General features: G+C 40.4%; 1 protein-coding gene across 12 annotated transcripts in view; it reads right to left on the bottom strand.

The window, feature by feature from the left end:
• LOC137324497 (transcriptional-regulating factor 1-like) overlaps positions 1 to 16,688 on the bottom strand; it is a 217,217-nt gene that overhangs the window by 151,102 nt on the left and 49,427 nt on the right. For 4 of the 12 annotated variants that reach the window (XM_067988840.1, XM_067988838.1, XM_067988841.1 and 1 more), the window contains exon 2: positions 15,368 to 15,425. The exons of the other annotated variants lie outside the window; for them this stretch is intronic. The gene's annotated coding sequence lies outside the window, so the exon portion shown is untranslated. The remainder of the gene's footprint in view (positions 1 to 15,367; positions 15,426 to 16,688) is intronic. 12 annotated transcript variants of the gene reach the window in all.

The following is a 16,688-nucleotide window of genomic DNA, read 5'->3' as shown; positions in this document are numbered from 1 at the left end:
AGGTAACAAGGAGGGTCGATGAGGATAGCGCGTTTGATGCAGTCTACATGGATTTTAGCAAGGCTTTTGACAAGGTCCCACATGGCAGACTGGTCAGAAAAGTAAAAGCCCATGGGATCCAAGGAAAAGTGGGAAGTTGGATCCAAAATTGGCTCAGTGGCAGGAAGCAAAGGGTCAATGGGTGTTTTTGTGATTGGAAGGCTATTTCCAGTGGGGTTCTGCAGGGCTCAGTACTAGGTCCCTTGCTTTTTGCGATATATATCAATGATTTAGACTTAAATATAGGGGGCATGATTAAGAAATTTGCAGATGATACAAAAATTGGCTGTGTGGATGATAGTGAGGAGGAAAGCTGTGGATTACAGGAAGATATCAATGGACCGGTCAGGTGGGCAGAAAAGTAGCAAATGGAATTCAATCCGGAGAAGTGTGAGGTAATGCATTTGGGGAGGGCTAACAAGGCAAGGGAATACACAATAAATGGGAGGATACTGAGCAGTATCGAAGAACAGAGGGACCTTGGAGTGCATATCCACAGATCCCTGAAGGTAGCAGGACAGGTAGATAAGGTGGATAAGAAGGCATACGGGATACCTTCCTTTATTATCCGAGGCATGGATTATAAGAGCAGGGAGGTTATGCTGGAACTGTATAAAACACTAGTTAGGCCACAGCTAGAGTACTGTATACAGTTCTGGTCACCACATTACAGGAAAGATGCGACTGCATGAGACAGGGTACAGAGGAGATTTACAAGGATGTTGCCACGACTGGAGAATTTTAGCTTTGAGGAAAGATCGGAGGGGCTGGGGTTGTTTTCTTTGGAACAGAGGGGAGATTTAATTGAGATGTATAAAATTATGAGGGGCCTAGATACAGTAGATAGGAAGGACCTATTTCCCTTAAGAGAGGTCAATAACCAGTGGGAATAGATTTAAAGTGATTGGCAGAAGGATTAGAGGGGAATTGAGGAGAAATCTTTTCACCCAGAGGGTGGTGGGGGTCTGGAACTCACTGCCTCGAAGGGTGGGAGAGGCAGAAACGCTCATTGCATTTAAAGGGTACTTGGATGTGCACTTGAGGTGCCGTAACCCACAAGGCTATGGACCAAGAGATAGAAAGTAGGATGAGGCTGGATAGCTCTTTCTCAGCCGGCACAAACCCAATTGGCTGAATGGCCTCCTTCTGCTGTAAATTTCTAATGATCCTATAATTCAAACCTGGGACTTGACTGATTGCTGCAGCTCAGTTCCACATTGTACAGTGCACTTACTGTTGATCCAAGAGTAGCCAGAAAATGCGAATTTCCAAGGCACAACAAGTCCGAACAATTTTTCATCCTATTTGAAATGGAGTCATCTGGTGCCACACTGTGCTCCATCAAGCAACATACTGAAACCAGTGGAATCTCTGCACTTCAGGTAATTTGAAAAACCAAAGACAAAATAAAATCAATACTGAATTGACCCTGTGACTGAAGAATCAATGCTCCATCCACAGTGGCAACAATCCCACTGAGACAAATCTTTTCCGTATGTCATTTGAATCATACCTATTCCCATAAAGTCATCAAGCCAGCAATTCCTTTAAACCCTATAGTACTGACTTAACACTGTACCAGCTTGTTAATCAACAGAAGCAACAACCTTGTCACAGCACTGCATTTTCCAACAGGCACAGTCTAACTCTAGGCACACAAATTTAAATTGTTAAACATAAAAGGTACCTCTTAGATGTGAAGCATTCTACAGAAAAGTGTTCTTGTTCCTAATCTGACTCATGGTGCTGAAGTGTTCTCTGAACCAGTGCTAATCCAACCACTTGAAAACGTCCATCAAAAATTACAACTTCAGTGACAATGCACAAGAGCACAGGGAATATGCAAACTTCAGTAGAATTGCCAACAAAATAGGCCAAAATCGATGTTTGTTAAAACCAAGCATTTTTTTTTTCAGAAGCTGCTTCATACATGGAAACCTATTCAGTATACCTTTCCTTTAGAAACCCATAAGGAGACACTGGGTTGCCCCAGTGTCATCAAACCAAAAAAATCTAACAAAAGTGCCCCCTTTATGGAGAGGGGCACAACAAATAGAAACCCAATCATGAAAAAAAGGAAACTTACCAAATTAAAAGCAAAATACTGCAGATGCTGGCTATCAAATAAAAACAGAATATGCTGGAGAAGCTCAGCAAGTCAGGCAGCATCTGTGGAGAAACATTAACTCTGTTTCTTTCTCCACAGATGCTGCCTGATTGCTGAGCTTCTCCAGCATTTTCTGTTTTTATCAAATTAAATGCTGATGTTACCACCCATGTCCTTCATGCCCCCCAATGCATGCGGTGCCCACCAGTTGCGGAAAGCCTCAAGCGTATCGGCAGACATGGCAACCTCCTTCTCCAGCACAACCCGGGCAAGGACTAGGCCAAGAGAGGCAGGCAGCCAGAGTGAGCACCCCCACAGGCCATGTCCAACCTTGGTTTGCCCGCCCCCTCCGCATCGGACAGCCAAAGATTTAGTATGTGATTTTACACAGTTGAACAGAAGCAGAACCACTGCTCCATGTTTATCCCCATTTCAAAGTACAGAGATTAGCTGAGGCAGCAGAAGTTTTGAGAGGGATTTGAGTTTATTCCTTGTTGAAATTTTACTGAACTTTCATAAGTCAGTATTAATATGCACAAAGCAATTAGGAGGAGCTTTATGCTCAGCACACATTGTGAGATGGCCAATTCCATACCCAAAGGGATAATCATTCTCTGAAACTGATTCGGTTAGCTGAATGGACATCTCTTAAAATAACTGTATATATAAAATATAAACACACAGAGAACTAATATTGTTCAGCCCATGAAATAACAACCATTCATAATTTTTCCTTTTAAAAAAAAGCTATTTTGGTTCCTTGTTTGGACCTCACAGAACATGCTGAATGTTTAAACTCCAAGAGCCATCTTTGTGTAATGGAGAAAATTGGAGACTAAACAATTTTATATAAATCACATTGCTAACAAGAAACAGGACATCTAAACCAAGATTAAATTGTGATTCACACCTTCGGTCGGCACTACAGAAGCCAAGTTTTTAACTCCATTAAGATGATTACGAAGCTTGACCTATGTCCTTAAAACAATGAAAGTCTGCCTTACTACTATTCTTATTTTCGGACCTTTCCCAAGTTATCAGTACTTCTGCTCATACCCATGATCTCTCTATGCGCTTGCTCTGCTTTGGAGGTTGGCAATCAGTGAATTCTGCCTTTTCCACCATATCATCTAATTATGTTATTCTTTGCATGCCTTTTGATCTATTACTACTATTACTTACATTTATATAGCACCTTTAACATAAAAACATCTCACGGCATTTCACTGAGCTGCAAAAGGAAACAGATGCCGAGCTGAAGGAGAGATTAGGAGGGATGACCAAACGCTTGCCAAAAAGGTGGACCTTAAATAGTGGCTTGAACAAGTGAAGTGATGTGGAGATGGAGAAGTTTGGGTAGCAATTTCCAGAAAGTAGGGCCCACGTGACAAAAAGTACGATTGTGAATGGTTCATGGAAGGAAGTGAGGATACTTAAGAGACCAGAGAAAGGATCAGGTCATTGTTGCAGTCATTTGGGCAGGGCAGCTGGTGGAAAGTGAAGCCGGGGGAGGGGGGGGGGGGGGGGGGAGGGGAGCCTTCAGTGAGAGAGGTGTTGCCATCTGTGCCATCTGGTTTTGGTCAACGTCATGAAGTCTACACAATCATCCACAATAAAAAGGTCCTGAATAGCACGGGCCTTGTTATCTCATGACTTGACATTTCGGAAAATAACTTGGAGATGAGCAGTTATTGCGAAAACCCTGGCAGAAGTGAGAGGCGCGATGGTGGGTGGGGTGAGCAAGATAGTAACAACCCAAACAACTTTTCTTATGACTCTCAATAAAGTACTTAAGTAAAATATCGAGAAAGTGAGACCAGGATTTATTATATCAATATATGCTCTGAATTCATTATTAGAGGCAATCGAGATCATTTCAACGTTAGATTCAAGATCAATGTAAAATTGATTCGCTAACCTAAGCCAATGCTGCAGTGCTGACTGCAGATATACCCATCACATACAATAGAAAAACAATTTCTGATGCATCAATTACAATATTTATCCAATAGGCAGACCAGCTCAAAACAAAGCAGGATCTGTGTTCAGCTGGGTCCTCAATATGCATGCTCTCTACCTTGTATATACAAATGCAACAGTTGAACATAAAAATCTTAATTTTTTAACCTCTTAACGGTGGAGCTTCAGCTTCTTTCATAGCTCATCCCCTTTGCACTTGGAATCATTCTTTTGCTATTCTCTGCACCTCTCCAACATTAGATTTGTTTCTTCCATTGTCTTCGTAACGGACCAGTGAATAAAGCTAACAGAACATTGGGATTTAGAGTATAAGTCTACAGAGATATTGGCCCGGAGTTCACTGCAATTGCGATATCAGTGACCAACACCATACGTTAAACTGTTGTGCTCCCCAATCCTCCGATGGAGAATTGACGCCACAATTTGCTGGAAAAATAATTAGAATACGTTGCAGCGAGCATAGCGGCAGACCAGGAGCAGCGTGGACAATGGCAAATAAACATCCAGAACAGAACAAGTTATTTAGGAGCAATGGCTCCAATCTGATAACGTGGAGATGGGTCGCAGAATGTATGGTCAGGTTTATTATATTGAAGAGTTTGTACTGAAACCATCGTAAAAATACATAAATTAGCTTTAAGAAAGGACCCATAGGACAACCAAAAGGTTGTCTTCTGAACTGCGTGCAATCCCTAGACATATTTCATTACCGGTTGCAATCCATGCTTAGTGCCAGAGTTCAATAAATCATAATATAAAAATAGCATCATTTCAGGGGAAATCAGAACATACCTGGCTTTGAAAACACTTATTTTACTACTTGAGGTTTAAGATTTCAATGAACTTCCTAGAACAAGTCAGTAAAAACGCTACCCTCAGGTAACAAGATTGAATACTTCATGGATTGAGGCCTCCAGCGCCATTCTGTCATGGTCTAAGAGGCTGCGGCGATCACAGTGGCGTTAATTCAGCAAACTCGCCATTGATTTTAATGGGAGTGGGGCTATGATAATTAGGTTTCAACTTTTTCGGTCTCTGTGGAGCAGCGCATAAGTCCCAGCAAATCATGGCATCAGTCACTCACGTCATAATTTCCTGGAATTTCTGCATTACAATAATGGCGTACGCTATAGATGTGCTATTACTATGGCGCATGTTTCCAACAAATTCAGGCCCTATGCTTTTTATAATGTGACCAAAACTGAGCATAATGCTGCTGGAGTATTATAAAACCTCATCAGACCTGTATTCTCCTGTTCCAGCTATACCTCACAGTGGTTTATTAGCTTTATTCATTGGTTCACTTCATTAAATGACAATGAGACAAAAATGTACTATTGCTCTGAGCTTCCTTTTTAAAGTCACCCTGTACCCAATATGCAATAATTTTCGTTTGCTGGTATTAAAATTTAAGTTGTATTTTTATCCACTGTAACAAACTGAAGCAAGCCCAGGACCCAGTAGTCATAGACACACAGACTAGAGCTTAAGATTCAAAACAAGTGAGGTTTATTCACCCACGGAAGTTGCGTCTTCAAGCACAAAGATGAACAAAACGGTAACAGGGATTACCTACCAGCATACAGATTCTCACTCTTAACTTCTTCCTCTCCAGCCTCTTTTCAACTGAACGATTGCCCTGCCTTTTATCATTCCAGGCTGGGAGTCGTTCCTGATTGATCTTAATTGCCTTTAAAGATTTCTTAAAGCGAAACTACCTAGCCTTGGTCATTCTAACATACTATACAATTTCTTAAAGCTGTACCCCTAAAGCGGATATAGAGCTCTCAAAAGCCTATGGCCCACTTATTCTCCCTCTCTCTCTCTGTTGCACCTCTTATCGAAATCCTCTGGATTCTCTGCCCTTATTGCTCGGTTTTCATTTCATTTTCAATGAACATCTGTTTGACACTACTCCTCTCATTAATATTCTGTCTCCCTTCTCCTAAACAACCCTGTGTTCTACCCTGCATTCCTATGGCTTTTAGTTTACTTAGAAGTAATTTACATGGAACTTTACCAAATGCTTTATGAAAGTTCAAATAAATTATGCCCAAAGTGGAATAAGATTTTAGTGATTCATCTGGCCTGGCAATTAAGAAAGAACATGCACTTATATACTTCTCTTCACAACCTCAAGACATCCCAAAGCGCTTCACAACCAATCAAGTACTTTTGAAGTGGAGTCACAGTGGAAACACGGCAACCAATTTGCAGACAGCAAGGTCCCTCAGAAAGCAATGAGATACATGATCAAATGATCTGTTTTAGTAATGTTGGTAGAGGGATAAATGTTGACCAGGACACCAGGAGAACTCCTCTGCTCTACTTCAAATAGTGTCATGGAATCTTTTACACCCACCTGGAGGAGCAGATGGGGCCTCAGTCTCACTCCCTTAGTACTGCACTAAAGTGTTAGCCTAGATTATATGCTCAAGTCCTGGGGAGGGGCTTGTACCACGACCTTCTGACTCAGAAGCCAGAGTACTGACATGGTGTGCTGTTAAAAGCAGCAATTCTTTGTTTTCTCTTTTGGCAGAGGTGGGAGTTTAAATAGCTGGCCAAACGGTCAAAATGTTTGAACAATCCCCTTCAGTATATCCGCAGTACTTTAGAACTTAAACAAAAGAGTTTTGACTAAGAGCAATCACACTGCCCCTACAGCTGAGATCAGCTAAGACAACACAGACTGGATATCAATATCATTCCTAGAGTAAACAGCTCAGTGCTACACCAGGTGTTGCATTTACTCACCGAGCTGAGCGAAGCTAGAAATCACTTCTCCACCCACCCTTAAATCAAAGATTCTTTGCACTCGACTGCAGCAAAACAAAATTTCCTCAGCCTCAATACAGAGCACTGTACTTCAGCTTCTGTACATGTCGTCCACTGGGTCGTCTGTTCTATGTAGAACACACCATTTAGCATGCACGCAAATACAAAAAATAAGCAGTTTTCTCCACATGAAAATAACCAGTTACATTCTTTGCAGAAATAGATGAGCTATGTATTCTCATGTATTCCATTCACAAATATCATCAGTAGCAGGGGTCCCAGAACAGGTCCTTGTGGAATACCAGTGGTTATTTTTTCTCCATTTTTGTCCAGGAAGAACATTTTCCATTTTTTGTCACGAACATCTGTCTGCAAATTTCTTCCCCTAGCAAATATTTTACAACAGTAACCCATGGCAGGGTACAAACGACCTCAATACAGTATTCAAATTTCACACTCATGGTTTGTAAGATCTAAACACCATCATTTTCCAATTCTCTCTGGCTACAGGTGCGGTGCCGGAGGACTGCTAACGTTTTACCATAGTTTAAAAAGGGAGAAAGCGGTAGACCGAGTAATTACAGGGCAGTCAGCTCGGTGTGGGCAAGTTATTGGAAACAATTCTGAGGAACAGTATTAATCGTCATTTAGAAATGCACGAATTAATCAAGGTCAGTCAGCATGGATTTGTTAAGGGAAGGTCATGTCTGACTAACTTAATTGAATTTTTGAGGAGGTAACAAGGAGGGTCGATGAGGGTAGCGCATTTGATGTCGTCTGCATGGATTTCAACAAGGCTTTTGACAAGGTCCCACATGGCAGACTGGTCAGAAAAGTAAAAGCCCATGGGATCCAAGGGAAAGTGGCACGTTGGTCCAGAATTGGCTCAGTGGCAGGAAGCAAAGGGTAATGGTTGACAGGCGTTTTTGTGACTGGAAGGCTGTTTCCAGTGAGGTTCTGCAGGGCTCAGTACTAGGCCCCTTGCTTTTTGTGGTATACATCAATGATTTAGACTTAAATGTAGGGGGCATGATTAAGAAGTTTGCAGATGATACAAAAGTTGGCTGTGTGTTTGATAATGAGGAAGGAAGCTGTAGACTGCAGGAAAATATCAATGGACTGGTCAGGTGGGCAGAAAAGTGGCAAATGGAATTCAATCCGGAGAAGTGTGAGGTCATGCATTTGAGGAGGGCTAACAAGGCAAGGGAATACACAATAAATGGGAGGATACTGAGCAGTATAGAAGAAGAGGGACCTTGGAGTGCATGTCCACAGATCCCTGAAGGTAGCAGGACAGGTAGATAAGGTGGTTAAGAAGGCATACGGGATACTTTCTTTTATTATCCGAGGCATAGAATATAAGAGCAGGGAGGTTATGCTAGAACTGTATAGAACACTACTTAGGCCACAGCTAGAGTACTGCAGGCAGTTCTGGTCACCACATTACAGGAAAGATGTAATTGCATGGAGAGGGTAGAGAAGATTTACGAGGATGTTGCCAGGGCTGGAGAATTTTAGGTATGAGGGATAGGCTGGGGTTGTTTTCTTTGGAACAGAGAGGAGATTTAATTGAGGTGTGTAAAATTATGAGGGGCATAGATACAGTGGATAGGAATGACCTATTTCCCTTAGCAGAGAGGTCAATAACTAGGGGGCATAGATTTGAAGTAATTGGTAGAAGGATTAGAATGGAGTTGGAGAATTTTTTTCACGCAGAGGGTGGTGGGTGTCTGGAACTCACTGCCTGAATGGATAGTGGAGGCAGAAACCCTCATCGCATTTAAAAAGTACTTGGATATGCACTTGAAGTGCTGTAACCTACAAGGCTACGGACCAAGAGCTGGAAAGTGAGATTAGGCTGGATAGCTCTTTTTCGGCTGGCACAGACCCAATTGGCTGAATGGCCTCCTTCTGTGCCGTAAATGTCTATGATCAGCATGACCACTCAGATCAAATGAACTTTACAATCTGTAGAGCAGTTACACTTCTGTAGAATAGAGCTTTTTTTCCCTGCAAAATACTTCAATAAATTTCTTGGATTGTTACAATCTTACATATAGCTTCATGATCCATTCAAGCAATCATCACCAAAATGCCCTGCACATTACTCACCGAGCACCTTTTCTCTAAGAAACACCTTTGTGTCTCTTATCCTATACATCATTTTCATTAACTCCATTATTCCATATACCCACAATAATAATGGTTGTCTTAATTCAGCACCTCCCTCTTTTGCCTATAACTGGTCCTCCTTCAGCAAGGGAGGCCAGGCTGTGGAGAATTCTACAGCCTATGGATCCCTCCACAGGTCGAGTTAATACTGCTTTGTACTGGGCAATGAGGAAAAAACTTCAAAAAGGCAAGGCTGGACAATTTCCTCAACTACCTCCCCCATGGCACTTAATTTCAAGAAAGACAAAAGGACACACCCGTACCACAAAATCATATAGATCAGAAGGTTCAAGGTGTGATCGCTGGTTTGTGCCAGGTAAGCTGCTCTTAGCCAAGGTAGCTCCGGGGACGCTAACCTGGGGTCACTCTCTTGGGCTAGTGGAAGTAAAACGAGCAAGTGATCCTGCTTCTGATCAGTATGCAGTGACTGCTGCGCAAAAATGTGTGTGTATGAATACTGGGCGACAACAGAATTGAGCTTGGCTGTGATGCCCTGCATAGTCAAATAACCTGACAACACTAGGCTCACATTTGAAGAACTAACTGGGTGAAAAACCAGAAAGCTGCATCGCAGCAAGAATCAACATCTTCAAGGAGAACAGAGGAGTGGAGAAAATTGCAAAATAAAACGCAGCCCTCGGGGAGGGCAAGAGTGCAAAATGACTGCTGTGACAAGGATTCAAACCTGGGCCCTTTATACAGCACCCCTGATACATTCTATGACCAGACAATTGCTCGACTGATATTATCTCCCATCGAGTTTGGTGAAGTTTAGAAAAAGAAAAACCACTACCACAGAGAAACCTTACAAAAACTCACACCATTACTGTTCAAGAAATCATCACTTACAGTGGCTGAATTCACATCCTTCACCGGTCTTGGTTATCATTTTGAAACAGTCTTTCTTTATTCGGTTCCAGACATACATTCACCCTCTTTAGAGATGTACCATTTCTGGGAAATCCAGTGTGTGGGTAGACAGCAGGTGAAACACTGATGTGTTGAAACACTTAAAGCCTTACTTAAAATCATGAATAACTTCCTGATGACATTGATAAGCATGTATCACATGACTTCCACTCTTTAAAAAGATAACATCCTTCTGATTTTAGCCTGTGCTTACAGATAAAGGAATTCAAAACTCCTTTTTAAAAAATGACACGCAATTCCAATTCTATCACTAAACTTTAATAAAGTAAGATTGCTCCACAATTTGAACATTTTTTAGACTTAGCAGCATTTAAAAGCTAATCAAATGTAAAAACGCAGACAAAACACATCAACAGTTGAACCCCGTTGTATACCAGATAAAAGAGAGAAGAGAAAAGCTGCTGAATACAAGAATTACCTTTAATGGAGCAGCTTCCCCACATACTGAATAAAAACTGCATCAACTAAAATATACAGAAAAATAAAACAAAACAATTGATAAAAGGTAACATTTGGATTTGCTATGGTGCATTTTTGCAGCAAATTCAGACCTTGTGCTTTTTTACAATGTGGTGAACAAAACTGAACATAATGCCACTGGAGTATTATAAAACCTCATCGTAACCTCGGCAGACCTGTATTCTACTGTTCCAACTATACCTCACAGTGGTCTATTAGCTTTATTCATTGGTTCACTTCATCAAATGACAATGAGACACAAATCTACTATTGCTCTGAGCTTCTTTTGTAAGTCTCCCTGTTATTCAGAGTCAAAATAAGATTTAGTATAGTGTCTGATCACATCTTTGGGCTGTCACAAAAAAAATCTCACTAGCAATGTAGTGGTGGAGAGGACATGAAGATGAATATCATATTTTCCAAGTCGAAGTTCAAAATTACAATAAAAGTCAGACAAGGTACTAACAACAGCCCAGTGAGTTTCTGAGCCACACAGGCCAAGAAAGCATTGGTTCAATCCCAGGTCTCCTCATTCTTTGATTTCAGCCAAAATATGGTGCTACCTGTATGATGTGTCAGAGGACGTTCAACACCAAAAGGAGTCAACACCTTCAGGACGGCAGGGGAGGGGATGAGAGGAAAAAGTAACAAAAAAAAGTCAGCAAAAGGTTTTCGCACGCATATCCATTTGGTCTCTTCCACTGGTTTTCAGGTTTCTTTTTTAAAAAACTTTTTTTCTGTTTTATTTTAGCTATGTGAATTTTTGTGTGAACTGTAAAGGAAATGAGAAAAAATGCTGGACCACACAAGACACTATCTCCATGTGCAATTGAAAGAAGGGCACAGAAACAAATCTCAAGATGGCGAATGTCCGTAAAACTGAACATCAAAAAATTTCAGCAATATCTAAGAGATGTGAAAAATGCATTTGCGAGCATTGATGGAGGAAGAAAAAAAGTAGGTAAGCACTGAAAAAAAAACCTCATAATTGCTTTTAACTTTCAGTTAATGTGCAGGCTGATGCTCGAAAGCTCTATCAAAATTGTAGGAAATCTGTGCACCATTTTTAGATACTATTCTAACTCCATTCTGGGCTCTTCAGTGATTCAGTGTATGTGGACTAGGCTTCGTAGACCAAGGCGAAACTACATTTGTTCTCCATTTTATGCTGATATTTAAATGATCTTAGGTGGTGCAATGCCAGGGCTCAACTGCTCAGGTTCCTACCCCAGATGACTATCCAGAGACGTGTACTGGAAAGTAGGTAGCTCTCAGATGAAGACAGGCTTGGCTGTGTGGCACCCCACCCTATTAGAACATACATCACCAGGAAAAGTAGAGAAAGTATCCCACAAGATATTTGTATTTGAATTGAATGGTTTGGTCCCCCCCGACCCAATTCTTTGGACAACCCAACTAAATTCTTGAACGATGGTATCATGTTAAGCTTGATTTCTCCGAGTCAAGCTGGTTTCCCTCAGAAGTAAAAAGCCAATATTATGCTAAATCTTAAATAAAAATGCTTGATTTTTGTCACACTCCTCTGTCTTACCTTTCTTCTATAATTGTTGGGCTTTAAAACCCTAACTTGCTGCTTCGACCCTCTAACTAGGTTTGTCAAATAATAAGGGAAAAAAAACCATAACTGAAATTCCTTGCTCCTAAGGTTCCCCAACTGTACCAATTATCTTCATACATACCCAGTAGGTAAAACCTTGTAAACTAAAGCAGAATTTCTATTATCTAACAACACACTCCAATTTCAATTTATTGAGGTGCTCTGGTGCTTGACTCCAAACAATAGTGACAAGCTCCCATTTACAAGTACATTCCTCCACATTTTATACAGTGCTCTGTGGCCACAAAAAAGACACTAACCCAATTTAATTAAATACGGTGAATATAGACATGTGGATTAGTGATCAGCCATTGCACTGTTCCCAAGAGAACACTTAATATATTAATCAAAGACATCCATGGTGAGCACAGCAGCAATTCCAAAATAAAATTATTTAGACTAACTATAGGATGAGTTCAAGTATTGTACATTCAATGATAAAAATACAGCTACTTGTATAATACCCCAACAGAAAAACAAAAAGGATAGAAAGAATTCTTGTCCTATTTCCACCTCTGTTACGTCACTTGTCTCCAACCCTGCCTCAACCCATTTGCTGCTGAAAGCTTCAGCCATGCCTTTGTTACCTCCAGACTCAACTACTCCAATGCTCCAATGCTCTCTGGGTCAACGTGTCACCTTCCATCCTCCATAAACTTGAACCCATCCAAAACTCTGCAGCCAGTATCCTATCCTGTACTAAGTCCCGTTCACCCATTACCCCTGTCCTCGCTGACCTATATTGGCTCCCGGTCCCCCAATCCATCAAATTTAAAATTCTTATCCTAGTGTTTAAATCCCTTCATGGCCTCGCTCCTCTCTGGAACCTCCTCCAGCCCCAAAACCCTCTGAGGACGCTGCGTTCCTCCAATTCTGGCCTATTCCGCATCCCCCCTGCTTCACCCACCATTGCCTTCAGCCATCTAGGCCCGTGTTCTGGAATTCTGCCCCTGGAATTTCTCCACCTCCCTCTCTTGTTTTAAGGTCCTCCTTAAAATCCACCATTTTGACCAAGGTTTTTGTGACTCCCTTCTAGTATCTCCTTCTTTCGCTTCGTAGCCATTTTTGTCTGATTACTCTTCTGTAAAATGTCTTGCGGAATTCTTCTATGTTAAAGGCACTATATAAATGCAAGTTGTTGTAATTTGATAGTGATCAAGACAGCTTCTGAAATTACAGTAATTATCTACAGTACTACTTCCAAATGTCATGTAGCTCAAAAAAATGGAGAAAATGGACAATTCTTTGAAATCTATTTTTTTTTAAATTGGAAGACACACAAATGCAGAAATATGTTACACAGAACACCCCTCTCTTTAATCCTGCTACTGTCATCAATATCAAATGAAAACACCGCAGTGAGTGGCACCTCAGTTAAAATACAAGTAGACTGATGACATTTCTTCGATGCCCATGCTCGCATACTGAAACAAAAAGCAACCAACTAGCATTACTTAAAGTCCATTAACATTAATCTCCTCCTGTCTGTCATGTCAACCTCACAATCCAAGATTAAACTCATCATTTCCTCAATTACAAATTTCCAGACTAACCACATATCTCCTTTTGAAGCAATATTATGTCATTATTATTGTCAATTATGCATTAGGTGCTGCAAGGAATATACCCAAGATTATTTTACTTGGAACAACCACCTACTTAGCTCGACTTAAATGTAAAACACCACATGGAAAAGGAAACTGTTCCACAGGAGCACTTTTAATTACCTCCAACAATAAAAGAATGAAAAAAAAAGGTGGACTGCATTTATATCATGCCTTTCACATCCTCATGATGTCACAAAGCACTTCATAGCCAATTAAGTACTTTTGAAGTATAGTCACTGTTGTTTCATAGGCAAAAGTGGCAACCAATAGCACACAGCAGGATCCCACAAACTACAAATGAGATAAAAGCAGAGTTAATCTGTTTCAGCGATATTGGTTCAGGAAGAAATGTTGGCCAAGACACTCCCTCAGTGCTGCACTTGTGTTAGCCTAGATTATATACTCAAATAAAAACAGAAAATGCTGGAAAAGCTCAGCAATTGAAGATGAACATCTTCCAGTTCTGATGAAAGGTCTATGACCTGAAACGTTAACTCTGTTTCTTTCTCCACAGATGCTGCTTCGCTTTCTGAGCTTTTCCAGCATTTTCTGTTTTTATTTCAGATTTCCAGCATCTGCAGTATTTTATTTTTGATTATACACTCAAATCCTGGAAGTGGGTGGCGGCGGGGAGTGTTCTAAAGTGGGGCTTGAACTCACCACCTTCTGACTTAAATACAGAAGTGCTATCAGTGAACCAAGTTGACACTCAGAAATGTACACTTTTTACCAATAACTTATTTTATTCATCTTGGGAAATAAATTAGGATCAACTTTAAACTTTTTAAAAGCCTTAAAGACTAGGTTCGCCAAAATGACTATTCTTCATTTCTACTTGGCAAAGCAAGTGAGTTTTCAGTTGTTCCATTCATGACATCGAAAGGTGAGAGAACAAACAGTTTAATTAAATAACAGATGAGATTCAAATCTAGAGCAGGTTATTGTTCATGGGCAATATTGGAGCACATGGAGATATGCTGCACATTAATAATACTCAGTTAGAGGCTCTACATGAAAGCTTGTATATACACACACATATCACATTATCACGTTTGGGATTGTCATCATTTTCTTTCTTCACAGGACTGAGTTACAGTTAAGGATTCTATTTTAAAACAAGTGAATTTGCATAGGTTTAAAAAGGCCACCACCTGCAGGCACTGGAGAATACAGAGATCCAAATGGCCCGTCTTTGCATGTGCGCTTAGTGAGCGAGCGTGGAACCAGTCTAATCAACCACAGAATTGGCTAACCCTGCTCTCACTTCGTGCCCACTCAAACAGAAGCCAGTAACAACCTTGCAGAATCTTTCCTGGCCCAGGGGTATTGACGCTATCTGAAGCACTAACATCTGCCCCAGTGCAGATATGCTAACTCAGCACAGACTGAGAATTACACCTATGATCTTCTGATCTGCATGGCTCAATTTAACACCATTGTGTGTCTTTATGTACTAAGCCACTGGGGGAACCAAATAGCACAATTTAAAATAAGTTTGTCCCAAAAGTACTGAAGAAAAAAAAATGTAATTACAGTTCTAACTCAGCCAAACAGGACAAAATGTTAAGAATTAAAGAGACAACTCAAAATAAAACTCACTAGATAGCTGAAACACATAACTGGGAAAATATTTTGGCATAATAATTCATGCTATTGACAATTCTATCAGTGTATTCTCACCTTTTGCAAACAGCCTTAACACATTCTGGGACACCTCATAAACTGATGATTGCATACGCTGTAATGGAAAGTGTACAAGTCAGCAGGCTCCACCAAAACAATTTTAAAATTATAAAACACAGTTTATGAAGCAACTTGCTGTTATCCAATATATGGTATCAAGGAACAACCAATCCATATATGGATTGAAATGTGCATTTACTGGAAGAGGAATTGCCACTAAATTATTAAGTACGTATGCATTTCAATTCTGTTCAACATATAAACTTATTCCAAAAAAGAAGCATAAAATAAGAGGAAAATTAGTAACTAACTAACTTTTTACAGCTGATTTACAGTTTTTATATTTTTGAATGCTTCCAGGAACACAGAAGAAGCAAACGTCTTCAGAGAAAGCAGATGTGAAAACTGCTGGCATCAGCTCTTCTGTTTGAAGCCATTTCCTCAAGTCCACATAGATAACTAATTCCAGTAAATTTATAGATTCACATGATGTCATCCTCTAGTCAACATAGTTACCAGTCCCAGAATTAAAGTCAAATGCAAAGTCTGGCTCAACAACCAGAATTTAAATAATGCAGCTCCTGATGTTTGTACAATATAGGTGACAGATTATGTACCCATATAAACCAAGACAAATATTCTAACAACCTGATGGCTGCTTGATGATCTTGAAACTTTGAAAGCTGATCCTTGGACTCAAGAGGTTATCTATAATTAAACTCTTATGATCACAGTGCTCCATGCTTCATTTCCATTACAATTTTTATAGTAAGCTTTTGGGTGGGAGTAACCAAGAACGCAGTTTGCAATTTTATGTAAGAAAACAAATGTAGATGGCCCCTTCTATGGTTTGAAACATGCATCAATTCAGAAACATTTCATGCAAACAATCACGACTAATCTCCAACTTTTCCATTCAGTTTCAAAACATTCATATATTCTATAAATGCATTTCACAACACATAGTGTTTAAATTTCCAACACTAAATATAGAACAGGATTCACTTTGAGCAACAAAATTGAACATTCATCAATTTTCTCAAAATATATTACAAGCTTTTGATTTTTGGGGGGAAAAGGGAAAAGAGGGCGTGTCAGAATAACACCTCGCCTTGGGATGATAAGTGGTGACTAACATTCGTGCCAGACGAGTGCCAGGCAATGACCATCTCCAACAAGAGAGCGTCGAACCACCTCCCCTTGACATTCAACGACATTACCATCACCAAATTCCCTCACCATCAACATCCGGGATGTCACTATTGACCAGAAACTTAACTGGACCAGCCACAAATACTGTGGCTACAAGAGCAGGTCA

Source organism: Heptranchias perlo, chromosome 8 (assembly GCF_035084215.1).
Source record: "Heptranchias perlo isolate sHepPer1 chromosome 8, sHepPer1.hap1, whole genome shotgun sequence".
Lineage (NCBI taxonomy): Eukaryota > Metazoa > Chordata > Chondrichthyes > Hexanchiformes > Hexanchidae > Heptranchias > Heptranchias perlo.
Note: the sequence above shows the minus strand (reverse complement) of the source record. Positions and strands in the feature narration are given on the sequence as shown.